Source organism: Neophocaena asiaeorientalis, unplaced genomic scaffold (genome assembly GCF_003031525.2).
Source record: "Neophocaena asiaeorientalis asiaeorientalis breed wild unplaced genomic scaffold, Neophocaena_asiaeorientalis_V1.1 scaffold238, whole genome shotgun sequence".
NCBI classification, from domain to species: Eukaryota; Metazoa; Chordata; class Mammalia; order Artiodactyla; family Phocoenidae; genus Neophocaena; species Neophocaena asiaeorientalis.
The window spans coordinates 732,955-760,199 of record NW_020174555.1 but is presented as its reverse complement, the minus strand read 5'-3'; the positions used below and the strand labels follow the sequence as shown (position 1 = coordinate 760,199).

At 43.3% G+C, this 27,245-nt stretch overlaps 1 protein-coding gene across 2 annotated transcripts in view; it reads left to right on the top strand.

Moving 5' to 3' along the window:
* Positions 1–27,245, top strand: part of TRIM2 (tripartite motif containing 2) — a 124,569-nt gene that overhangs the window by 8,917 nt on the left and 88,407 nt on the right. The window contains exon 1 of one of the 2 annotated variants that reach the window (XM_024757485.1): positions 8,691–8,768. The exons of the other annotated variant lie outside the window; for it this stretch is intronic. The gene's annotated coding sequence lies outside the window, so the exon portion shown is untranslated. Of the gene's footprint in view, positions 1–8,690; positions 8,769–27,245 lie in introns of those variants that run through there. 2 annotated transcript variants of the gene reach the window in all.

The window sequence follows — 27,245 nt, the reverse complement described above, 5'->3', positions numbered from 1 at the left end:
CCAAGACTAGCTGAGAGAACAGCAGTCTTTCCAAGTTCCCCCCCACCAAAATATTTCACTTACAACACTTGATGTAAACATATGAACTGGCAACATAAAGAAAATATTCATGGAAGGGAGCATATTCAAAATGTTCCACATCACTAGTGATCAAATAAATACAAAATTTAAAAACAATGAGTTACTATTTTCTCCTTATCAGATTAGCAAATATTTTAAAATGATACTGCTGGTGAGGGTGTGTGTCTCATGGCACACATTGCTAATGGGAATGTAAAGTGTTACAACCTTTTTAGAAAGTAATTGCACAATGTTTTACTCTCTTGAGAGCCCCAGAAATATTAATACACCTTGATGGGATAATTCCACTTACAGGAATCTATGCTGAGAATACAGAGGTGTGGACAAAGGTGTGTGTTTAACAATTTCACTGAAGTTTAATTTATAATAATTGGAAATTTAGAAACCATCTAAATGTGAACTCTTGGAAAATTGGCTGCATAAATGACGTTATCAATTAATGGAATATTCTTCAGCTGTTTAAAAATGTGTTTTCAAATAATTTTACTGATATAAATTTGCATATTATAAATATGTTTTAAAAAAGCACTTTCCAAAATTATGTATGTAATAAAAATATGCATGAGAAAAAATAGAGATAATAAATTGTAATGATATTTATTCATATTGCAAATATTTATTAAGCATATTGTATGTCTGGCAATGTATTCGTCTGTAGGTAGTGGGTCTATAGATGATCTATTTTATTCTTTATACTTTGCTGGGTTTTCCAAATTTTCTAGAGCATTTAATTGCTTTTTGTCTGAAATATGCATTTTAATAAAACCTTTCTTAATAAAACCTTTCTATCTTTTAGGGCCCAAGTCCATCCTTCCATAAAGTATTTCGTGGTTACACTAATAGGAAATAACCTCTAGCTTTTCTATGACTCTTTCATACTGATCTTAACATATATGGTCTTGAATTGGAGCCACTGTATGTATGATGTTCATCCCAACTGGTTTGGGAACTACTGGAGAACAGGGATTATGATTTAGAGGTCCTGAGCATCTAAGCAAAAGCCTAGCTCTCCTTCCCCACCTTCCATAAAGCCTTTCCTTCTACTTGAAAAAGTGGGTGATTTTTTCTTCCCTTGAATCCTCAAAACAGCTTTTATGCCTCTTTTATTGGAGGTCCATTCTGCTTTGGATGATAGTTAATTGTGCTTGTCTTGACCCCCTATTCGTCACCCAACTACTGATTATAGGAAATGTATCTTGTTCCTCTCTGTGCCCAGAGCGGTGCCTTGTATAAGGTGTGTGCTTAATAGACAGTTGGACCTATGACTGAATGTGTATTGTGTTAGAGAGTGTTCTAATTTCATTCTTTTACATGTAGCTGTCCAGTTTTCCTGGCACCCACTTAATGAAGAGACTGTCTTTTCTCCATTGTATATTCTTGCCCTCTTTGTCATAGATTAATTGACCACAGGTGCGTGGATTTATTTCTGGGCTTTCTATCCTGCTCCATTGATCTATAAGTCTGTTTTTGTGTCAATACCATACTGTTTTGATTACTGTAGCTTTATATTATAGTCTGAAGTCAGGAAGCCTTATTCCTCCAGCTCTGATTTTCTTTCACAAGATTGCTTTGGCTGTTTGGGGTCTTTTGTGTCTCCATACAAATTTTGAAATTTTTTGTTTTAGTTCTGTGAAAAATGCCGTTGGTAATTTGATAAGGATTGCATTGAATCTGTAGATTGTCTTGGGTAGTATAGTCATTTTGACAATATTGATTCTTCCAACCCAAGAACGTGATGTATCTTTCCATCTCTTTGTGTCACCTTCAGTTTCTTTCATCAACATCCTAAATGTTCAGAGTACAGATCTTTTGCCTCCTTAGGTAGGTTTATTCCTAACTATTTTATTCTTTTTGATGTGATGGTAAATGGGATGGTTTCCTTAATTTCTCTTTCTGATCTTTCATTGTTGGTGTATAGAAATGCGACAGATTTCTGTGTATGGACCTATGACTGAATGAACATGGGCTCTTTCCAGCTATTTCCAACAGGTGCCCTGCAGTTAGCACCTGCTCAGAAGAGTTGCAGACTGCTGTACAGGCCCAGGAGCAGAAGGTGAGATCAGAGATGCCTACAAAGACTAAGTAGCCCCAAAGCACTGAGCAATGGTAGTCATGAAGCCCAACCCCCCCCAAGAATCTGCCAGGAAATAACTTCACCTTAGACCTGCGATGCCCCCAATACTACTCTTTAGCTCCTCTCTGGGTCCTGAGAACTTCAGCTGTAAAGCTTTGCCTTCTTTCACCATTTCACAAACTCAGAGATGAATTCCCCAAAGAATTCCACTCCTCCAGTCATAAACTGAACATCATAGCTTTGCCCTGCTGCCCATTTCAGGCCCTAATCCCCCAAAGGTGGTCATTAAGAGAAAAGTTTAAAATCAAGGACTGTATAAATATAATTTTAGAATAAAAAAACACAAGGAAATAAGGCACAAGATTTGGTTCCATGGAACTTGTGTTTATTGTGCTCCAAATTTTTGCAAAGCCTTGTCCTGGGCACTGAAAATAATCCAAAGATTAAATAGGACATTGATCTCATTCATTAGATCCCGCATGAATATACGGCACTGTAACAGGAAAGGGGGGAGTGGAGGGGAGGGGTGGGGGTGGGGTCACTGCACAGGGCTGCAGGGGTCTGCAGGGGTCTGGATAGAGGTGGAAAATAAATGGAAGAGCTGCTGGAAGTTATGCTCATAATTGTGGACATTGATACTTTGGGTCTGTGCCCAGGAAATGTAAGATGTGGGTGTAAAAGAGTTCTGAGCACAATTTTCAATGTTTGTATGGGGTCTGGGTCCCCCGACACCACCAAGCAATTCTCTGCAACACCAGCAGGGTGTCCTACAATTCAGCTCAATACTGACACTGCTACCTCGAGAGAGCATCAGACTCCACAGGTTAAAGGTTTGGTCGCACAAGACTACACCCCCACACACATTCCCACCCCCTTCCACCCCCTTCTGAGGCCAGTCACAAGTCCAGGTTGTCACCTATGCTTCTGATCCACCAGCTACAGACAAGAGGTTTCAACGACCCCCTCCTTGGGTTCGATTAATTGGCTAGAGCAGCAGCCCACAGAACTCAGAGAAACATTTTTCTTGCTAGATCACCAGTTTATTACGAAAGGCTATAACTCAGGAAGAGAAAGATGGAAGAGATGCACAGGGCAAGGTGTGGGGAAAGGGTGAGGAGTTTCTATGCTTTCTCCAGGCGCACCACTCTCCCCAGATCTCCATGTGTTCCCCAACCTGGCTCTCAGAACTGTGTCCTTTTGAGTTCTTATGGAGGCTTTATTACATAGGCACGACTGATTAAATCATTAGCCATTGGCGATTGATTCAACCTCCAGTCCCTCCCCCTCCCCAGAGGTCAGGGTGTGGACTGAACATTCCAACCTTCAAACGACAATATTGGTTCTCCTGTCAACCAGCCCCCATCCTTAGGTGTGGTCCAAAAGTCACCTCATTAACGTAAAAAAAGACATTCTTAAGGGTCTCATCACTTAGGAAATTCCAAGAATTTTAGGAGCTCTGTGCCAGAAGTGGAACGAAGACCAAATATGTATTTATTATAAATCACAATATCATGGGGTGGGATTCAGATAGAATAGGAAAGGCTTTAGGAAAAAAAACAAAATTCTAAGGCAATATTGGATAGAATGTGTGATATGAGACAGGTTGTTATAGAAAAAAAAAAAAGAGATAGAAAAAGATGGTATTTAACAGAACCTAGCGCATCTGTCAATGTTCTTAGCTACTGGCAACACTAGTTAGTTTGAGCATAAAATTAATTTGTTAAAGAATATTAAAACACCATCAAGAAAGTGAAAGAACAACTTACAGAATTTAAGAAGATATTCTCAAGTCATATTCCAGTAAGGGACTTGTTTCCAGAATATAAAAATTAAAAAATAAATTTAAAAAGACAATTAAAGGGACTTCCCTGGTGGCGCAGTGGTTAAGAATCCTCCTGCCAATGCAGGGGACGTGGGTTTGAGCCCTGGTCTGCGAAGATCCCACATGCCGCGGAGCAACTAAGCCCGTGCGCCACAACTACTGAGCCTGCACTCTAGAGCCCGTGTGCCACACTACCGAAGCCTGCACACCTAGAGCCTGCGCTCTGCAACAAGAGAAGCCACCGCAATGAGAAGCCTGTGCACTGCAACAGAGAGTGGCGCCCCGCTCGCCGCAACTAGAGAAAGCCTGCGTGCAGCAATGAAGACCCAACGCAGCCAAAAATAAATAAATAAATAACAAGACAAAAATGGGCAAAGAGGGCTTCCCTGGTGGTGCAGTGGTTAAAAAAAAAAAAAAAAAAAAAAAAAAAAAAAAGGCAAAGAATGATGATTGCACAACAATGTGAATGAATGTACTTAATGTCACTGACCTGTACACTTCAAAATGGCTAAAGTGGTAAATTTTATATATTTTTAACCACAATTAAAAAATTTTTTTAATGGGTAAAGAATTTTAATAGACATTTTTTCAAAGAAGATACACAAAGGGTCAAAAAGCACATGAAAAGATATTCAACATTATTAGCCTTTGGGGAATGCCAATAAAAACCACAATGAGATACCACTTTATACCCAGTGGGAAATTGGAACCCTAATATAATATTGCTAGTGGTAATGCAAAATGATGCAACTGCTTTGGAAAACAGTCTGGCAGTTCCTCACATTTTTAAACATAGAACTACCACATGACCCAGTAATTCTCCTCCTAGATATGTACCCAAGAGAAATGAAAATATATTTCGGACAAAAACTTGTACACAAATGTTCATAGCAGCATTATTCATACTAGCCAAAAGGTGAAAACAATCCAGTGATGAACGGGTAAACAAAATGTAGTATATCCAGACAATGAAATACTATTTGGCAATGCAAGGAATGCTGTACTGATATGTGCTACAACATGGATAAATCTTAAAAAAATTTTGCTTAGTGAAAGAAGCCAGACACAAAAGGCCACGTGGTGTATGATTCCATTTATATGAAATGTCCAGAATAGGCAAATTCACAGAGACACAAAGTAGATTAGTGGTTGCCAGGGGCTGGGAGGAGGGGGAAATGGGGGGTGAGCAGCTAGTGTGTGTGAAGTTTCTCTTCAGGGTGATGAGAATGTTCTGGAATTTGATAGTGGTGATGGTTGCACTACCTTGTGAACATACTAAAAGCCACTGAATTGTACACTTTGGTTTTTGTATGATTTATGATTTATAATGTGTTAATTTGAGGTGTACAACAAAGAGGTTCAGTTATACATATATATATCTCTTTTTTAAAGATTTGTTTGTCTTATAGGTTATTACAAGATACTGCGTATAGTTGCCTTTGCTATACAGTAGGTCCTTGTTGGTTATCTATTTTATATATATGGGTTGTCCACTTTAAATGGATGAATTTTATACTATGTGAATTATATCTCAATAAAAGCAGTTCTGGGCTTGGGGTTTTTTTAAAAAAGAATATTACATGACTCAGAGAATCTTCAAGAAATACAGAGACTTGCATTTCTTGAAGGCTTGGAGGCTACCCCACTGAGAACAATGCCTGAATGGTATCACAGGATGGTTCCAGGATGAGCCCCAGTACTGCTCCTCCGGGCACAGGCACCTAGGACCTTCGACCCTGCTGCCTCTGGGCCTCCATCCCCTTCTACCAGACTCCATCACCTCACAGAAAGCAGCTTCCTTAGACTCTGATTTCCCATATTGCTTTTCTCCAGACCGAAGCCTACCATCTATCCTCCTGACTGCCAGAGCCTAGGCCGCAGTTTCGAGCCCTAACTGCAAAGGAGGCTGAGAAAGCAGGTTGGTTGTAGAAGACGAGTCAAACAAATGTCCACCCACCTCCTCCGTTTCCCTCAGGGAGTTTGCGGGACAATGACTTTATTTTATTGTTTTATTTTAATGTTTATTTTTTTTGGCCATGCCGAGAGGCATGCAGGATCTTAGTTCCCTGACCAGGGATTGAACCCATGCCCCCTGCGTTGGAAGCGCGGAGTCTTAACCACTGGACCGCCAGGGAAGTCCCTGGACAGCGATATTAAAGTCACAAAATATTGGAGCTAAACAAGCCCTTTGAAGTACATGTGTTCTGACAGTTCTCCAATGACTACCGCACTGCCAAAGGCAATGGCAATTTCTAGCGCTGTCTTGCCTGACTTTGTAAGCATCTGGCAATATTAATCATTCCTCTCTTAAACATTTCTCTTCACAGTTTGTAGGTCACCCCTCTTGTACCTTTCTAATCATTTTTCTCTCACTTTCCACCCAGAGCTGCTCTCTTTGTCCAGTTAAAACTAGTGTTTCTCCACATCTCCAAACTCAATCCTGCTCTTTTTTTAGTCTTTATTGAATTTGTTACAATATTGCTTCTGTTTTATGTTTTGGTTTTTTGGCCAGGAGGCATGTGGGATCTTAGCTCCCCGATCAGGGATCAAACAGGCACCCCCTGCATCAGAAGGTGAAGTCTTAACCACTGGACCCCTGGGGAAGTCCCTTCAATCCTGCTGTGAATTCACAGTGTGAATGTTAGGGGTTAAATTGTGTCGCCCTAAAATCCGTATGTTGAAATCCTAACAGCCAGTACCTCAGAATGTGACTTTATATGCAAATAGGGTAATTTCCAAACAGGAAATAGAGATAAGGGCAGATGTAATTAGTTAAAATGAGATCATACTGGAGTGGGGTGGCCTCTAATCCAGTTATCACTGGTGTTCTTATAGAAAGGGGACATTTGGACCCAGACGCTCACACAGGGAGAAAGCCATGTGATTGAAGTACTGCTGCCACGAGCCAAGAAACTACTAGAAGCCAGGAGAGAGTCCTGGCACAGATCCTTCCCTGGTGCCCTCGGGGGAGCATGGCCCCATTGACACACTGATCTTGGATATCTAGCCTCTAGAACTGTGAGACAATAAATTTCTGTTGTTGGAGCCACCCAGTTTGTGGTACTTTGTTATGGCAGTCCTAGCAAGTGTGAATATCCTTTAGCCCCGTATTTATCTTCTTCTATTATAGGTGGGCAACTGCTTAATTTATGTTTTTAGCCCGTAACACCCCCAAATACCTTATAGATCCATGTGGCAGTGTTGTCTGCTAGGACATTTGCATTTGGATAGCCCACAGAAACTAGAAACTCTTAAACCACACTCGTCATTTCTCAGATGCCACTTGTTCCCCATTTTTCATTTGTCTCTTGCTGAATCTACCCCATTGCCCACTGTCAGGAACCTGAGTGACAGCCTACAACTCTGCTTCCCCCCTTGTGACGGGCCATCCAATACTAAAGGTTACACCTCTCACCCATCTCTGGAGTCTTTTCTGTCCACCCCAGACCCACCTCCACTCCCTTCTAGATGCCTTCCACAGCAATCTTTCTGAAACACAAATCTAATCAACTCACTTATCTGCTTTAAAATTCTTCAGAGGGGGCCTCATAGCTTCCAAACAAAGGACAAATCCTGGAGTTTAGCTGATAAGATCTTTATGGTCTGACTGCTTGCCACCCTGGGTAACCCCAATCTCTCACCTTTGCACCTTTCGCCTGCTTTCTGCTGACATACAGACGTTCAGATCTCCTCCTACCTGTCTTCATTCTACCTGATGCCTGCTCAGTCTTCAAAACTCAAACGCAGCCTCTTCTGGGAAGCCTTCCTTGATTTCCAGCATGATTCAAAACCTGCTTCTGGGTGCCAGTAACCCTCTGAGCGTAGACTATTACAGCAATTTCACAATGCACTGCAATTGTTGGTTTCCACCCCCTTTCTCTCTCCCCGCCCCCCGCTCCACTACTAGTAAGGCACTTGAGAGTAGAGACTTCAGGCTTTTTCCAACTTTCTTTTCTCAGCCTAGTGCCTGGTACACGCAAATGTTTCCAGGCGGAAGGAAGGGGAGGGGAGAGAGGGGGGAGACTCTCTACCCTAACCTGTTTTACGGTGTAAAATATAAGACCTTGAGACGCAGTAATTTCTCCTCATTTTCGGTGCCGATTGTGTCCTCGTTGACTCATTGTCAGAATTTACTGAAAGTAAACGCAGAGATTTTTTTCCTCCCTCACTTTCAGGAGTTGTGATTGCTCTGAGTAATGAGCCATTCTGTCCCGGAGACTGGCCCTTTGCAGCCAGGGCAAACTGAAGTCATTCCCCCGAAGGCACAGACTTTGCAGCGTGTTTACAGGGCTGGGGGGAGGACGCGTGCTCTGGAGTAGGTCTGAGAACCGCGCCCACCCTTCTGCCCGGGGACCGCGATTGGTCCTCCGCCGCGGCGGGCCGCGGGAGCCCGCAGTTAGCGCGCGCGAAAAGCAGTCAGGAACCGGGCGCCGCGTTGCGTGTGCTCTGCCTGCTGAGTGTGCGGAGATTAGCTGCCGCGCCGGGGGCCGGAAACGCGGCGGGCGCCGGACAGTGCGTAATCCAGGATTTGCCGCGGTCGCGCGGTTGATGGAAAACAGATGTCTCAGCCCTGGGCCTGAGCACAGGATGGAAGTGACCGATCCGAGCGCCTCTTGGAAGCGAGGACACCGAGTTGAGGCTCTTCGGGATCCAGCCGGGAGGCGGCTCTCCCTCGGCTCGTGGGTTTTCGCGGCTTCAGCATAGAGCCCGAGAGCGCCGGGCGGTGCCGCGGCTTCACCCGCCGCGGGCAGTGCGCGCCTCTTCTGTCACCGAGCGGGTCGCCGTCGCTTAGTAAGTCGGTTGTTGCTGGGCCGCGGCCCGGGCTGTAAGTGCGCGGCTGAGCAGGTGGGCCCGACCCGGCCCCCTGGAGCCTCCGTTCTGGGCAAGGTTTGCGTGGACCGAGGTGTGCGGAGCCACCGGAGGCTCCGCTTCCGGGTCCTAGTCGGTGGGGCTGGGGTGTGCATGGTGGGGAGCCAGGGACCGTCCGCTAGCCGCGCGCCTGCCTCGCTCTCCTGGGGCGGGGACTCTCCGCCAGTCCCGAAAAGTGTGCGCCGAGCTTCGGAAGAAACGCTTTTCTCGTCATTTTGCAACTGAGGGGAAAAGAAAAGAAAAGATATTCTTCAACCTTAAAGCAGTAGGTGTAATAATTTTTGAAAAGATGGGTTTCCTTCTCTCTCTTTACATTTCGGTCGTTTCCCTACAACCAACTACTGAAACCGATTTCCTTCCTAATTAGCCTCTACTCAGATCCTCTGCCCAAGTTCTTAGAGGAGAGAGATGTTGATTTTTGAGGGTTTTCAGGGCTTTTTTGGTTTGATATATTATGAAAAGGCATGCCCCATGTTGAAAACTGCATGCTGCCTACAAATTAGGTAAGAGGCTGGGAGTGGAGAGGAACATTTGTCGCGTGAAGTGCCTGTCAGATCCCAAGCTTTCTATGAACTCTAAATTGGTTCCCACCTGTAATCCATCCCCACAGGCAACTGGGTCTTCACCCCTCCTCTCCCCTCAGAATTCAGGAACCTTAATTTATGAACAGAGACAGCTTTAGATTCAACCGCTTCTGAAATGGTTGATTTTAAAGCACCTAGAGCTCCAGACATCCAAAGAGTGGCTGAGCCCCTAGGGTGGTAGGGTATGCTCACCAATGCCTTTTTTCCCCGACGAGACCGTTTTTAGCCTATTTTCTTCTAAAAATGGAGAGTAACTTTTCCATCAGTCATTTTAGAATACAGTTATGGGCTTGTTGCGCGGCTCCTTGTATTTCCGAGTCCTTTACGGTGGGGGGGTGGTGGTGGTGGAAGAGGTAATGTGCTTGTTTCACTACCACCCTGCTCTCTTGACCTCCAGTCTCAGTTTGCCACGTGATTTCAACCCTGCAGACCTAGTACCTACCTTTCGGTGGAAAGAAACGAAAGAGCAGGAATGACTCAGAATCCTTGGGTTACCACAACCTTAACCAAAGATGCAAGGGATTTGATTGAATTCTTTATGATGCACATTACTTTGTTCCTTCCTCTTCAGACCTAAGTATATCTAGCAATTAAGGATCAATTATAAAAAAACAAGCAAAAACTCTACCTCGCTCCACCCTTAGGATAAACACAGATTTGGTTGAGTCGGGCATGGCCACCAACACTAATGAAATGTCTTCATGGTGAGATAATTCATATTCTGGACTGGGTACAAGAGGATAGCACCAGATCACCCCCATATTTGCACATTCTTTTCCCTGGACCCTCCCTTTTTTTCCCTACCATTTTCTATACTCTTATTTAGGTACATACCATGCCACTCTTTTGGATCATGGAATCTAGGATATAATTACCTTTTAGGGTCAACTTTGTTTAGATGACAGTGTCCCCTTATCAGTATTCTCAGAACATTTTTCCAAATCCTGCCTTTATTTCCCTGGAAAACTCTTAGTCTATTAAATCCTCCATTGGAAATTCCATTGTATCTTTCAAAAGCAAATATGGCATCTACATCTTGAATTCTTTTTCTTGCATCATCATTTTAATGTTGACTTGCATGGTTTCCTGATTGTCTGGTCAGCTTACTTCTGCTTCATATGGAAACACAAATGGAAAGAACTTCGTGGGCTTCCCTGGTGGCGCAGTGGTTAATAATCCGTCCGCAAGTGCAGGGGACACGGGTTCCAGCCCTGGGCTGGGAAGATCCCACATGCCATGGAGCAGCTAAGCCTATTCGCCACAACTACTGAGCCTGTGCTCTAGAGCCCGTTCGCCACAACTACTGAAGCCCACATGCCTAGAGCCCATGCTCCACAACAAGAGAAGCCACCACAATGAGAAGCCTGCGCACCACAAAGAAGAGTAGCCCACACTCGCCGCAACTAGAGAAAGCCCGCGTGCAGCAACGAAGACACAGTGCGGCCAAATTAAATAAATAAATAAATTAATTAATAAATTAATTAAAAAAGAGAAAAAAAAAAAGAAAGAACTTCGCATATAAGACACTGAATATAAGTGGGTTAAGGAGTCTCCCTGAGAATTAAGAGCACACACTCTGGCCTTTTCTTTGGTCTGTCCTAGGGTTGAATTCTGCCACTGGAGTTTCTGTCCACTGCTTCCTCTAGAAAGAGGCTGGATATTTACCTTGGGGCTCGGACGGGATCTGTTTATTTGGCCTTTTCTGAGCAGCAGTAACTCACCACCTCTCCAGCCACTGCTTGGTGAGAACTTGGCCTGCTCAACAGAGATAACCCAATCTGGTAATACAGCAATGCTGAAAAAACCTTTCAAAGTGCCATACTGAAATTCTAAAATCTGGGAAGATAACATGTTCTTCTTCTCTCATTACTCCACTAAAAATGACACTGCTTGGTTTACACCAAAATCCATCTTGGATTATAAATTCACAAGAGACAATCTTAGCTTGATTTATACAGGCTCTAAAGGTTTATGCTGGCAGGTGTTGGCAGTATGCTTCTGCTGCTAATGATGCAGATAGGAACGGTGACGGTTTTCCTTTGGGGTTTCATAAGAAAAATATAATACTTTCCCGAATATCCATTTGAGAGGCTTCTCTGAGACTGTTATCTTACAAACCTTGAGTCAAGGCTGAGGCACTGGCATACTCCGTCTCCAGCATTATTTCTTATGCTCTTAGATATCAGACCTTAAGACTGACCTGCCAGTTGGCGGGTCTGAAAAAGTCACTGCAACTTATCTGAGAGTTTAGTTTATATTCTCTGGAAGAGAATGGTAGGTCTTTAATATGGTTAGTATTTGTTCTTAGAAGAACTGGTAAATGCAACCTTTGAGATAAGTAGCTGGAGGGGAAATGAAGGGGAATAAACCTAGTGAGACTAAGCCAACTGTTTACCAGCCACTCAGCTTTTATGTATTTTTTAAGAGTTTAGTGGAGGGCTTCCCTGGTGGTGCAGTGGTTAAGAATTCACCTGCCAATGCAGGGGACATGGGTTCGAGCCCTGGTCTGGGAAGATCCCCTGTGTTGTGGAGCAACTAAGCCTGTGCGCCACAACTACTGAGCCTGCGCTCTAGAGCCCGAGAGCCACAACTACTGAGCCCAGTGCTACAACTACTGAAGCCTGCGTGCCTAGAGCCCATGCTCTGCAACAAGAGAGGCCACCGCAGTGAGAAATAGGCGCACCGCAACGAAGAGTAGCCCCTGCTCGCCGCAACTAGAGTAAGCCTGCACGCAGCAACGAAGACACGGTGCAGCCAAAAATAAATAAAAGAAATAAACTTAGAGAAAAGAAAGAGTTTAGTGGAAATTCAACCTCAGAATTTGAGCTCTTGTTGGCAAATATTTTGCCTTAATGAATACTGATTCCTTCCTATGTAAAACTATTATTTTTGCATATCCTGCCTTTGAGTCTCATCTTAATCCTTGAACAGAAATGTCCTCTCCCTAGAATTTACAATACCTTCTTCTTTTTCATAACATACTGGATGTCTAGATGAAATCTATTTAGGCACAAGGGCTGGCCAGGAGGCTTAGGATGTGTCCTTGAGTCAGACAAAAACACTGTATAGGTCAGCATCTTTATTAATTTATGACAGTTTAGAAGGTCCCAAATAGAAGTTGTGAAACTGGTTCTTTTCCAACCCGACTGCAGTAAAATGAATCAACATGCAGACTTCTGGAACCAGAGCAGTTTGTACAAATATGCTGGAGGCAATTGGAGTTCTGGGAGTTGCTTAGCTTTCTAAATCACCATCTCCTTATTAGAAATGTTTTTCACGTTTCAGAACGTCTGCTGTTGTCTGCATCGGCAGGCGGACTCTCAACCACTGTGCCACCAGGGAAGCCCGGAGGGATGTCTTTTTTAGTTTAAATATAGTAATTGATTTAAACCAAAGTATGGAGAGAGGCATAAAGTCTGGCTGACCTGCTTCTTTCCTATTAGGATCAGAGCTAGCATTTTAGGACTCTCATCGCTGACCTTCAGGGATGCCGATTGTGAGGACCAGGAAGCAAACAACACGGAAAGGTTCTTGGATTAAGACTCCTGAAAAGAGAGATCCGACTGAAGACCAAAAATGTGAAAGATTAGACCCAGTTTTGTTTTAGAGTGTTCTGTCCAATCAGGTAGAAGAAAGGAAAGCTGTGTTTCCAGCCCAGTCTGCCATCAAGACGATTTATTGAACAAATATTATGTTTCAACCCCCCTGCTTTATGATCTGAAAAGTACAATAGTGTAAAAGGCAGAGCATAAACCTTGAAGGGATTTTCAAGCCTTGGTGGTACCTTTAGACATTAGCGAGCATCTTTCTCCCACCTGTTCTCTGATTTCCTTACCTAGGAAACCAGGTCTAGGGCTGTGGTAGGAGCCCCCTCTGTAGTTCAGCTCAGATTCCTGAGGGAATCATGATGGCCCCTTGCCCTGAGAGTTGATTCCTTTGGCAGCGGAAAGTGTGTTCTTGGCTGTTCACCACGACCCAGACAAAGTGACACTTTCTACCTATCCCGGAGACTCCTATTCGGTACAGGCTCTATTCCTATAATATTCCTTCCCCAGCCACCAAGCAGTTCGACAGTGACCAGGCTTGCATCAAAATTACCCATAATGGGGGCATAGCTATCCTTGAGATTTGCCTTAATTAAGAGGACGAGATCAGGACTCCTTAACCATGAAAATAACCTCTCAGATTAAACAAAGACAGAACTGTCTCTTTTGCTGAACACATGCAATTTATTTAAATTAGTGTTGCACGTTCGACAATGGTGTCAAAGCTATATTATAAAACCACCTAAAAGAATGAATTGCTGGGCCTTTGCTCAGGGATAAAAAAGGCATTAGCCACATTGCAGGGGATTTGCATCTTGTTAGCTTGTCTGGATATCCTCACTATTGGACACAATGGGAGGGTGCACAGCTGTCTTTGTAGCTGGGCAGGCTGCCTTAGTTATAGTTCTGCTGGGAATGAAGATAGTGAACTGGAGGCGCAGGATGGGGAAGAGAAAGGACAGGAACTTGCAGGACTCAAAAGAAGGGAAGCTTGGGGTCAGTTCTGACCCCTCCCCTTTTTGTGTAGTTCAAGGTTAACAGCACGCTTTGCTTTAGTTTTAATATTTTTTTAATTAAAGTATAGTTGATTTACAATGTTGTGTTAATTTCTGTTGTATAGCAAAGTGATTCAGTTATACATATACATTCTTTTTTTAATATTCTTTTCATTATGGTTTATCATAGGATATTGAATATAGTTTCCTGTGCTGTACAGTATGACCTTGTTGTTTATCCATTCTATATATAAAAGCTTACATCTGCTAACCTCACCCTCCCACTCCATCCCTCCTCCAGCCCCCTCCCCTTTGGCAACTACCAGTCTGTTCTCTATGTCCAGATTCCATTTCTGTTTCATAGATAGGTTCATTTGTGTCATATTTTAGATTCCACATATAAGTAATATCATATGAAATTTGTCTTTCTGACTTACTTCACTTAGTATGGTAATCTCTAGTTGCATCTATGTTGCTGCACATGGCATTATTTCATTCTTTTTTATGGCTGTGCCGTATTCCATTGTATATATGTACCACATCTTCTTTATCCATTTATCTATTGATGGGCATTTAGGCTGTTTCCCTGTCTTGGCTATTGTGAATAGTGCTGCCATGAACATGGGGGTGCTGCCATGAACATGGGGGTGCTGCCATGAACATGGGGGTGCATGTATCTTTTTTAAAAATAAATTTATTTTATTTATTTTATTTTTGGCTGCATTGGGTCTTCGTTGCTGCACATGGGACTCCTCTAGTGTGACGAGTGGGGGGCTACTCTTTGTTGCAGTGCACGGGCTTCTCGTTGCGGTGGCTTCTACTGTTGCAGAGCATGGGCTCTAGGTGCGTGGGCTTCAGTAGTTGTGGCACGTGGGCTTCAGTCGTTGTGGCACGTGGGCTTAGTTGCTCCGCAGCATGTGGGATCTTCCCAGACCAGGGTTCGAACCCGTGTCCCCTGTATTGGCAGGCGGATTCTTAACCACTGTGCCACCAGGGAAGCCCTGTATGTATCTTTTTGAATTATAGTTTTGTCCGGATATGTGCCCAGGAGTGGGATTGCTGGATCATATGGTAATTCTATTTTTTGTTTTCTGAGGAACCTCCACACTGTTTTCCATAGTGGCTGCACCAACTTACATTCCCACCAACAGTGTAGGAGGGTTCCTTTTCTCCACACCTTTTCCAGCATTTGTTATTTGTAGACTTCTTAAATTTTATTTTTTAATTAAAAAAAATTTTTGGCCATGCCACACGGCTTATGGGATCTTACTTCCCCGACCAGGGATCAAACCTGGCCCCTCGACAGTGAAAGCGTGAAGTCTTAACCACTGGGCTGCCAGGGAATTCCCTGTAGACTTTTTAATGATGGCCATTCGGACCGGTGTGAGGTGGTACCTCATTGTGGTTTTGATTTGCATTTTTCTAATAATTAATAATGTTGAGCATCTTTTCACGTGGCACAGTTTGCTGTAGCGGCAGCACAGATGCACAGTCATCTCCTCAGTATTGGTGAGTGAATCATCTCCTTGCAGATTTGGGGCAACTGCCTCTCCAGTATTGTTCAGTATATGTCCAGGGCTCCCTCTGCTTACCTCCTGCATTGTCTTTTTATTTATTTAAAAAATTTTTATATTGGAGTATAGTTCATTTACAATATTTTGTCAGTTTCAGGTGTACAGCAAAGCGATTCAGTTATACATACATATATATCCATTCTTTTTCAGATTATTTTCCCTTATAGGTTATTACAGAATACTGAGTAGAGTTCCCTGTGCTATACAGTAGGTCCTTGTTGTTTATCTATATAGTAGTATGTATATGTTAATCCCAAACTCCTAATTTATCCCTCCCCCCACTTTTTCCCTTTGGTAATCATAAGTTTGTTTTCTAAGTCTGTGAGTCTGTTTCTGCTTTGTAAATAAATTCATTTGTATCATTTTTTTTCAGATTCCACAAATAAGTGATATCATATGATACTTGTCTTTCTCTGTCTGACTTCACTTAGTATGATAATCTCTAGGTCCATCCATGTTGCTGCAAATGGCATTATTTCATTCTTTTTTTATGGCTGAGTAATATTCCATTTTATATATGCTCCACACTTTCTTTATCCATTCCTATGTTGATGGACATTTATGTTGCTTCCATGTCTTGGCTATTGTGAATAGTGCTGAAATGAACATTGGGGTGCATGTATCTTTTCATGTTATAGTTTTATCTGGATATATGCCCAGGAGTGGGATTGCTGGATCATATGGTAGCTCTATCTTTAGTTTTTTAAGGAACCTCCCTACTATTCTCCATAGTAGTTGTACTAATTTACATTCCCACCAGCATTGTAGGAGGGTTCCCTTTTCTCCACACCCTCTCCAGCATTTATTGTTCGTAGACTTTTTTGATGACGGCCATTCTAACTGGTGTGAGGTGATACCTCATTGTAGTTTTGATTTGCATTTCACTAATAATTAGTGATGTTGAGCAGCTTTTCATGTGCTTTTTGGCCATCTGTACGTCTTCTTTGGAGAAATGTCTATTTAGATCTTCCTGCATTGGATTCTGCTTATGAAAGGCAGAATTATTGCCAGATTAGTCAAGGAAGGAGATTGTAAAAGTGAACCTCTTGGGCTTCCCTGGTGGCGCAGTGGTTGAGAGTCCGCCTGCCGTTGCAGGGGATGCGGGTTCGTGCCCCCGTCCGGGGAGATCCCATGTGCCGCGGAGCGGCTGGGTCCGTGAGCCATGGCCGCTGGGCCTGCGCGTCCGGAGCCTGTGCTCCGCAGCGGGAGAGGCCACAGCAGTGAGAGGCCCGCGTACCGCAAAAAAAAAAAAAAAAAGTGAACCTCTTATGAAACATGAGCACGTATCCTGGATACCTTTTTTCTTTTAGTGTGACCAATCAGAAGTCACCCAAGGGAGGACGACAGAAAGGTACTCGAAAGGGCTGAATGTTTGCGTCTTGATAGCTGCAGAGCAGAAATGGCAAAAATTAGGTGCCTTTCTCTTCTAAATCTTAGCCAATAATGAGGACACTAATCACAGCCAAACTTAACGAATAGCTACAGAACCTGGTCTCCAGATACCTGGTGCCACGGAAAAGAAGTCTTGTTTTACAAAGCTATTTCCATTTTAGGGAAGCAACGCCCGTAAATCTGTTGTGCCACCTACTCTACAACAAAAGAGCCTCAGATGACACATGCTGTCTTTTGCCCCAGGTCACCTGGAAGTCACACAGTCATGTTGTACAAGGAAGTAATGTGACGGGGTGCCATTTGCTTAGAGGAAGGATGACCAGAGGCTAACTGGGGTCTTCCTGCTGTTTTTGTCTGCTTTCAGCCATCAAGTAGCAATTACCTTTTGACTGTCTTTCATCCCCTCCCTCCCCAAACGTCTCAATCCAGAAACCTGAAGTACAAAGTAATTGATGCCCGAAGGCTCAAAAACCCACTCGAAGCTGCAAGCCACCCATCAAAACAACATGGAAAGTTCTAGGAGCCTGAAATGGGAAGAGGCGGGAGTGTGAGGGGATGTCTGTGCAAGCGTTCCTTTTTCCTGTGACATTTATTCTAATGTCTCTGCTTCAGCTACAGACCCCACAGAAGAAGATATGTTTTATTCATTTTTAACACAATGTCATTAAAAGAAAAAAAAAAACAATAGGATCTCTTCTGGGATTTCCTCTGTAAGGCTTTTACTTGAGGAAATGCTTAAACAAATCTTCTGAATTTTTAATAAGCATCTATCACAGATCAAATTCATACTACTTTCTAAAAAAGCCTTTACATGTCAAGAATAATTAAGAATTTGCTTTGAATAGTTAAAAGCAGTTTCTGTAATGGGAGGGGGCTAGATTTGTTGAGTTATAAAATTCTGAATTCCATCTGCATGGGAGCTGGTTTTCAATTTGTAATGCAGGGCAAGATATTCTTAGCGTGTTCGGGGCTTATTCCACACAGGATGCTCCATGCTAGAACTAAATCTAAATAGAACTGAATAGATTTCTTTTCTTAGATATTTTTCCCAAACCATTTCCTGTTCATCAGGTCCCTTGGGTAAAGGCATTCACCGAAGTGCCACCAGGTCTCTCTACGAGTCCTTTAGTCTTCAGTCTGCATTTTTCAGCTGTTGAGCTAGAATCTGTCGATAGGTGGTCCGTGGGGACAGGAGGTCACCAGCAGACCAGAGGGAGGGAGTCAATCCCAGTGGAGACACTCAGACCTCCTGCTTGTCTCCTAGATGTATCTTCCAGGACATAGAGACCCAAGGCTCAGCTTTCTGAATTCTACACATAAAAACTGCTACAACACTTACATTCTTAACATGCAGGCTGTATTTGGCATCCACAACTTAAGACGGATCAGTTAATTCACTCAAAATCATTGGCCAGGCTTTAAAGTTTTTGGAACAAGTACCAAAGTGAAGTAAAAGAAAAAAAGTTAATTTAACCCCTTTAAAAAAAGCAACATTTAAATTGAGAAAAACAACAAGTCTAAATTCGTATGGCTGGGGAAAGTTTGGTGGTTTGGGGATGTGAATACTGACCAAACACATCAACTCCATATACCACTAAAGCTTGTCTTCTTTGGAAATTGGAGAGAGCTTGCCTCTTCTTTGATTTGATATGCTCATGGGATGAACCATATTGAGATTCTAAATTGACAGAGGTTGACTTGCTTTTTGTATTTCAGGCATATTTAGCAGTTCTTGTTTAGTTTTCAGTCATAAAACCAGTAGAATTAAATCACCAAATAAAACCAGAACAAAACATTAAACCTGTTGACTTCAGCATAATATATTACGTGCAGATTTATTGCACCAGAGCTGATGGTATCAGGGACTGTCAGTTATGTCTTCCGAGAGCCTGGGGTACTGCATGCCTTCAGGTAGAATGAGGTGACTGCACGCTATCTATCCTTTATTTATGAAGATAACCCTGCCGACCCACCGGATGTGCTTTGCGGTTTTCTCCATCCTTCTTCCCACTCTATTAGTCGTGAAATTTATTGGCCCAGGTGGCACGAATCTAGAAGAACCAGCTCACTTGACTCAAACCCATAATTTCTTCAGCAAGGCAGCTAACTAGGTCAGCTAACTTGCCACTGAGGTGATAATAATGATTTAATCTCACATTTGAGCAAATCTTTACCTTTTAAAAATCACTTTCACATAAATGGTTCCACTTATCTTTACAATGACTCTGAGAAGTAACATTTTAGAGGTGAGGAAAGTAAGGCTCCGGGAAGTCCAGTGACTTTTCCAGGAAAGGAAGAGTTAGGAATCACAGCTTGGATGTCCTTCTCGCTAACCCAAATGATGCTCAGTAATATTTGATCGGATGTTATGTGATAAAATAATACAAGAATTGTGGGAAGCTCTGGACGAAAGAATGTTTTACTGAGGAAACAAATTGGAAACCACTTTTCCAAAGGTGTTCAGAAAAGTGGTTTCCAATGGGGACTTAAAATTTAACTCAGGACCCGAGACTGTTACACAAGAAACCATTAAGGAACTGTGTGAACGAGACACGATCAGTTGCCAATTCATAGGATACGGACGATTAGTATATTGACAGTTCAGAGAAGGGAGAGAAAACAATAGTGACAGTGTAATGGAGGAAGAGGGACTGAAGTTTGAGCTTAAAGAATGTGCGAGGTTTAGATGGGAGAAAGAAGTGGGTAGGGTATAATAGGCTGTTGGGGACATCCCAAGTAAAGGCGGAGAGCCATTGCCAGATGTAGATTAGAGGGAGACACATCTGATTGGAGGAGGGACTGACCAGAAGGTCTAAGTAGGGAAGTCGTGGGAATTACGGTTGAATGGGGAAGATGGGACCAGATCAGAGATCTTTAGGGCCAAACGGAGAAACTTTGTTTGGACTGATGTTTTCGTCTGTAACGTGTGGGCAGAGTTGGCTCCTTTTGAGGGCTGGGAGGAAGTTGTTCTATGCCTCTCTCCTGGCTTCCGGTGGCTTCAGGCATTCCTTGGCTTGTAGATGGTCTTTTCCCTGTTTCTTCATGTCGTCTTCCTTCTCTGTATCCAAATTTCCTTTTTTTTTTTTTTATAAGGACACCAGTCATATTGCATTAGGGTTCACCCTAATGACCTCATTTTCACTTGATCACCTCTGTGAAGACCTGTTTCTAACTAAGGTCTTTCTGAGGCACTGGGGGACTTCAATACATCTTTGTTTTTCCGGGGCGGGGCGGGGAGACATAATTCAGCCCATGACAGGAGCTTTTAAAGAGTCCTGGGCTACAGAGTAAGAGGGGGAAAGGTTGTTTCAGTAAAGATAGACAAACAACAGAATACAGAGTACACTGGAGGGAAGGGAGGGAGCTGTAGGCTAGCAGCAGAGGATGGAGAAAAGAATAGGTGAAATCTACAGACATTTCAAAGGAGTAGTTGAAAAGATTTCAGGAGTAGAGATGATAATCAGTCTAGAACACGGCGGTTCACAAGAGCATTTCCCCTGTGCTACCTGCTTTGATCTCGATGGCTGTGTCTGGAATCCCAGGGTTTCTGGCCCGGGAGAAAGACCAACGGTGAAGTCATTCACACCAGTGAGGGCAACTGGCAAAGGCAGCTGCATGTGCTGAATTGGAGGCGGTAACAGAGTGGAGATGGCCACTGGGTCACTGGGAGCCCGAGCCAGCTGTCCTCTCTGTAGACATAGGTTTGGGAGTCAGAGGCACTCAAGCTGTCCTCTAATCCACAAGAGTGGGTGAGATCTCTGAGGGAGAGAATACAGAAGGGGAAGGCAGTGGGCTTGGAATTTTGGCAAATTCCCAGAGTCAGGATTGCTAGGACGTCAGAGCAGCAGCGTTTAAAGAGGTAGAGGAGGGATAGCAAAGTTCTGAATTAAAAGAGTTTCTAGTGGCAGTTTCAGGAGCTATAGAGGGTGGGAAGGGAATAGGAAGAGAACTGGGGGCGGAAGCAGTTGGGGTGGTGACCTGGGGGAAGACTTGGGTTTTAGCTCATATGAAGATCACAGGGAGAGCAAGTATGGGGAAAGGGAGGAAGGAAAAAAGAGGACGTAACCATAGGGTGGCAGGATTCAGAAAGGGGGGGGGTTATTCTGAAGTCATGTTTTCTTAAAGATACACTTTACAAATCGTAAAATTCACCCTTTCTGGTGTTCAGTTCTCTGAGTTTTGACCGTGCACACAGTCGTGTAACCACCACCGCTACCAACATGGAGAGCAGTTGCAGCTCCCCCAACATTCCTACGTGCCGAGGGGCTTTTGGAGAGGAAACTAGCGTGTATTCGAAGTCAGAAGGGAGGGAAGTTATGTTATAGGAGAAAATGGTGGCGCTAAAGAGGAAGGAAGGGTTAACTGAGGGAGTGAGACCCTGGAGGCCACTCAGAACAGGTCAGTTCTAGTGAAAAGGAACATCTCCCCTCTTCCTATGAGGCAGCAGGGAGAGTGCATACGTTCAGGGTCTATGGATTCCTAAAGTCCTGCCAGCAGAATCATTTCCTGCTGAGCAAGATGTTGACTGCAATATTCCACAACTTCCGCCTTGGAGGTATTGTTTCCTGTTGCAGTTACTGTCTGCAGGAATTTGGTTTGCTTTGGGCTGTGAGCCCACATTCTGCTACCACGGAAAACTGTAGCGATTTTAGAACTGACAACTTCATTATTCTCCAAAGTGCGTCTGCATCTTTTCCTGACCCATACAGTGCAAACACTTGGCAGCAAAAAAGGCTTCCATCCCCATAACTATGTGTGACAGGCAGTGAACAGCTCACTGCCGAAGGGCTAGCTTCCACAGACAGGTCCTCAGGGTGAAATTTGGCAAAAGAGATTCACTTCTCATCCTGTTATACTTTGGGCTTACATCACCCTGCAGTGAAGTTCCCTCCTGTGGTCTATGATGTCTCTGACATGTCTCCTCACCTTTGAGGTCCCACCACTGTCACCGAGTTCAGGCAAGGGAGGTAGGAGGAGTTAGACAGCCATTCTCAAATTGTGGGTTCCACGAGCAGGTTGTGAATCAAGTTGTGGGTTGCCAGCAGCCTATTTAAAAAATGGAATAGAATAGAAGGCATCAGGGGGCTAAGTGTGGTCTCAGGCAACTTTTGATTCAGTGAAATACACATTTCTGGACTGGATGGCAATGTAAACGTGTTTCTATTGTGGATCACATTCACAAATGTGTGAGAAATTGAGAGGTGTGGTGTATGGGTCCTTTACTAATAGTGTGGCCCTTGGCGGGTCATTTAATGTCCTCGTGGCTTAGTTGGAGCCATAGTCTGTAAAATGGGGGTAATAACAATATCTATTTCATATGGTTGTTGAAAGGATTCCAGAGAAAATACATGGAAAGCTTTATGGACTGTAGCTGGTTAATAGTCCACGCTTATTACGATGATTTCTTTTCCTGCCCAGATCTATAGCCCAAACCTCTGTTTCCTACGCAGACCTCTCTTCTGAGACTAGAACTGTGAACCCAACAGTCCAAACTTGAACTCAACTCATCAGCACCTTCTCTCTCCAATCCACCCCCTCCCACCGACCCATGCCCCCTCCCAAGCACACAGACCCCTCTGCTCTGGAGTCCACTTTTCTACGAGAGGTGCCATCACTCCCCTCTCACTTAGGCTGTCTGAGCATCATCTTACTAATTCTTCTAGGAAGAGAATTCTGAGCGTGGTCACCATCGAGACTCGCTGGATTAGTGAGATTCTGCCAGCAGTCTTTCCCCGCTCACCACACCTCGGCACGCATGTGTCTGTCCCCTCCAGCCTTTCATGTAAGTCTTCAATGGCTCTCGAGGGTTCCAAGTTAAAGTTTACACCCCTCAGCCTACAAAGCGAGGTCCACCGTGGCCTGGCCTCTGACTGCCTCTCCACCCTCATCTCTCCCACCCAAGCCTTGTGCCTCCCTCTCTGATCATTCCAAACTGCTTGGTGGCCCACACATGCATGCCTTGAGGTTTCCTCTGCCTGGAATGCTTGCTCCATCTTTCTGTTGTATAGCCCTTACGTGTCTTTTCAGGGCTCAAGGTTGATTTTCAAATGAGAAAGATTTAGGTTTGAATCCCCTGATCAATAGTTAATAGCTGTGTGATTCTTTTCTTTTTTTAAGTACTAAAAAGAATTTTTATTTTAGTCCTGGTTGCTTTATGGTTTTTTTAAATTTCTATTTTATATTGGAGTATAATTGAGTTACAACGTTGTGTTAGTTTCAGGTGTACAGCAAAGTGATTCAGTTATACATACACATATATCTATCCCTTTTCAGATTCTTTTCCCATATAGGCCATTACAGAGTGTTGAGTAGAGTTACCTGTGCTATACAGTAGGTCCTTGTTGATTATATGTTTTACATATAGTAGTGTGTATATGTTAATCCCAATAGCTGTGTGATTCTGAGAAGCAAATTTCTGAGGCCATTGAAGTCAGTTTGTGCATCTGTAAAATGGGAATAGCAATGTCTACCTCATAGAGTTGTGAGGATTAAATTAACAGTGTAAAGAATAGTGCCTGGCGCATACTAAGTACTTAATGAATAAATGGCTGTGGTTGTTAGTTTATTTAATATAATTATTTTTAATAAATAATAAAAGGTTCAGTTCACATCCTTCTGGACCAGAGCCTCTCGCAGACCAGAATGTGTCAGGTTGTCCAAGATCAGTGTTTTTGTACCAGCTGTTCCTTCTGACCAGTTACCCTTCCCACTCTTCTTCCCTTGACCAACCCCTACCTAACCCTTAAGATTCAACCCAAGGGTCACCTTCCAGGGCACCCTGTGCTCAGCTCCATCAGAGTTCTTGCCTCCTGAACTGTGATGCCTTTTTTCTCCCTGGATTCTAAGTCCTGAGGGCTCTGTGCCTTGTTCACCGCCGTATCCCAGTCTCCCTCAGTGCGTGCAGATGCCCGAAAATATATTACATGATCAATAAATGTATCCTCATGAATGAATGGATGGATGAGCGAACTGCTGTAATTACTTCCTGAGGGGTGTTCCTGCCTTCTCTCTTTCAGGAGATTCATTCTGTTAATTGCAACCAGATTAGTTCTCTTAGAGTTTCATTCCCCTGTGCTTCTCAAACTGCTCTGGTCACTGCATTTTGGCAGTTAACACTGGCAGTTAGGACTGCCCACAAGATGGCTTCTATTTGGTGCTCCAGACTTTTCTATTTTTCTCTACCTTAACCATGGAAAACCAGGCTGTTTTCCCTCCCTGTGGAGTGGGCCCCACAAACCCTGTGAAGCCCTCTTCAATGCTAGTATATGACAATTCCAGAACCTTTCTGATCCAGTTTTTAATGACCAAAAGTAACTTTCCTCCATCCCCCTCTGCACCCTCTGCAATCTGCTACGGTCTTCTCTCCTGGAGAAGATGGTCCTCTGTCCAGCAACTTATTTATGTATTTGGTTTTGACGGAAAGTGTTTTGAGTCCTAGAATTGTGTCTTAAACGTCTATGTGAACTTTGCAGCGTCTGGAACATCATGTTACTTGTCGTTTCTCATAAGTAAGGAAACGAACAGAACTGAAAATCAACCAGATCTGGCTCTCCTTTCTGCTTGCTGCTTTAACTCTGGGGGGTTGGGGTAGGAGAGATTAGAGCTTAACCCTTCCTTGCCCTTTGATTCTTAAATATAATTCATTTAACTGTACATTGGCACCGTGTTATAACCACATTGGTTCAGGTATCAATAAGCATGTTTGATGAATTAATGATTAATTAGTGGTTTGGTTTCTTTTAGAATTAATATACCTTCAAGTCCAGTGTTTATGGTTCTTAGTGACTTAGGAGTGTACATAGTAATAAAACGAAGAGTCAAAGTATATGAAATGTGAAGATGTACATACACATACACATTGGTGGGTGGTAGTTGTATATCTATATATATACGTATGTACTCTACATTATTAAGCAAAAAACTGGAGGATCAGGACAGTCTATGAATGGGCTTACAAACATTGAAACCTAATTTTATTCCTTTTGTCAAAGACGAGAAGGTCCATTGGTAGTTTGTTCTCCAACTCCATCCCTCTGTGGTCTGCAGCTTCCCTGGTCCTGCGAAGCTTGAGGTGTGTGATGGGCCATCTGCCATGGTGGTGCGGGGGGCCATGGAATGACCTTCAGAGCTGGTCTTGGGTCCAGACATTCTAAAGCTCAGTTTCTTTATACATGAAACTGAACTTCCTTCCTCTAAGCAAAATGGCCAGGCAGTTGGACCTTCTGACCTTTACTTGTGCTTCTTCCCCTCTTTCCATCTAACCCCTGAGTAACTGTGAGCCTTAAGGTGGTGGTGGCTGTAGCTTTTTGTGTGTCTGAGTCCAAACAGTACTCAGGAACAAGTTGACAAACCAAATTAACACAACAGTTTTTAGGGAAAGTTTGCCAGTTCTCAGTTGTGTATGTATTTTGACGGCTCCTAACTTCTGAAATTATTAAGGCATGCTATGTGGCATAACACATTTCACAATTTACACCTAAGCAGATTTCCTGGAGGTAAAGATAATGAGTTCGCTGTTGTGAAATATCACATCTGCCCTTACTGACAGGAGGGACATGTGGAGTATATTGATGATAACCAAAACATGACTTCCGTGCGCTTTTGACGTTAGTCCTAGGAAACCACAAAATCAGAACAATAAAAGGTCATTTCTCTTGGCATCTGAACACCAGAAGTATCCAAACAGTGGCATTATTTTTAAAGAATTTTTTCATCCAGTTTTAAAAATCATGCCGGTGTGATAATTGAAGAACATTTGCGCTGAGGAACAATGTGAGTGGGGATGCTGTGATCCACCAGCTTCAAAGGACTAAGTGGGTGGTGTTGCCACAGCACAATCCACTGAATACAGGGTAAACTGGACCATGATGGACCGCTCCACTGACATCCAGGTGTTCTTACTGTCAATGCCAAGTTGGGTGGTTCTTGGTCATTTACACGTTTTGGTAGGTCCAGGCTATGCTCAATGTTAAATTTCAATCATTCATATAACACATGGTACTTGGTAAAGCACCATTTAAAAAATTTTATTGAAGTACAGTTGACTTACAATATTGTGTTAACTTCTGCTGTACAGCAAAGTGATTCAGTTATACATACGTATACATTCTTGTTCATATTCTTTTCTATTATGATTTATCACAGGATATTCAATATAGTTAGTTCCCTGTGCTATATACTAGCACCTTGTCGTTTATCCATCCTGTATATAATAGTTTGTATCTGCTAATCCCGAATTCCCAATCCTTCCCTCTCTCACCCCACCCCTTCACAACCATAAGTCTGTTCTCTATATCTGTGAGTCTGTTTCTGTTTCATAGATATGCTATTTGTGTCATATTTTAGATTTCACATGTAAGTGATATCATATAGTATTTGTCTTTCTCTTTCTGATGTACTTTACTTGTATGATAATCTCATGTTGCTGCAGATGGCATTATTTCATTCTTTTTAATGGCTGAGTAATATTCCATTATGTATATATACCATATCTTCTTTATGTCAGTGGACATTTAGGTTGTTTCTGTGTCTTGGCTATTGTAAATAGTGCTGCAGTGAACATACGGGTGCATGTATATTTTCGGATTATAGTTTTGTCTGGATACATGCCTAGGAGTGGGATTGTAAAGCCCTGGCCCAGCCGCTCCGCGGCATGCGGGATCCTCCCGGACCGGGGCACGAACCCATGTCCCCTGCATCGGCAGGTGGAGTCCCAACCACTGCGCCACCAGGGAAGCCCCAATCACTCCTCTTTTAGAGTTAAGATAACTAAGCTCCAGAAATATTATTAATCCAAAATAGATTAGGTAGGTCCCTAGACATTTTGAATAAATACTCTTCTCTTATTTCTAATAAGCTGGTTCTTTGGTCTCCATTTTATTCAAACCAATGATTCCTATCTTACAAATTTGTCTTGAGAATAAAATGGGGTATTTAACATAGAACCTGGTACATAGTAGGTGCTAAATAAATGTGAGTTCCCTTGCCATTCACATACCATGAACCAAAATGTGTGTAAGGGAAAAGTAATATACATAGAATAAGTGACTGTTATTTACTGAGCACTTACTTACAGCTAGACCCTGCTATATCCAGGGATAAAAAGACAGGTGAGGGGGCTTCCCTGGTGGCGCAGTGGTTGAGAGTCCGCCTGCCGATGCAGGGGACGCAGGTTCATGCCCCGGTCCGGGAAGATCCCACGTGCCGCGGAGCAGCTAGGCCCGTGAGCCATGGCCGCTGAGGCTGCGCGTCCGGAGCCTGTGCTCCGCAACGGGAGAGGCCACAACAGTGAGAGGCCCGCGTAGCGCAA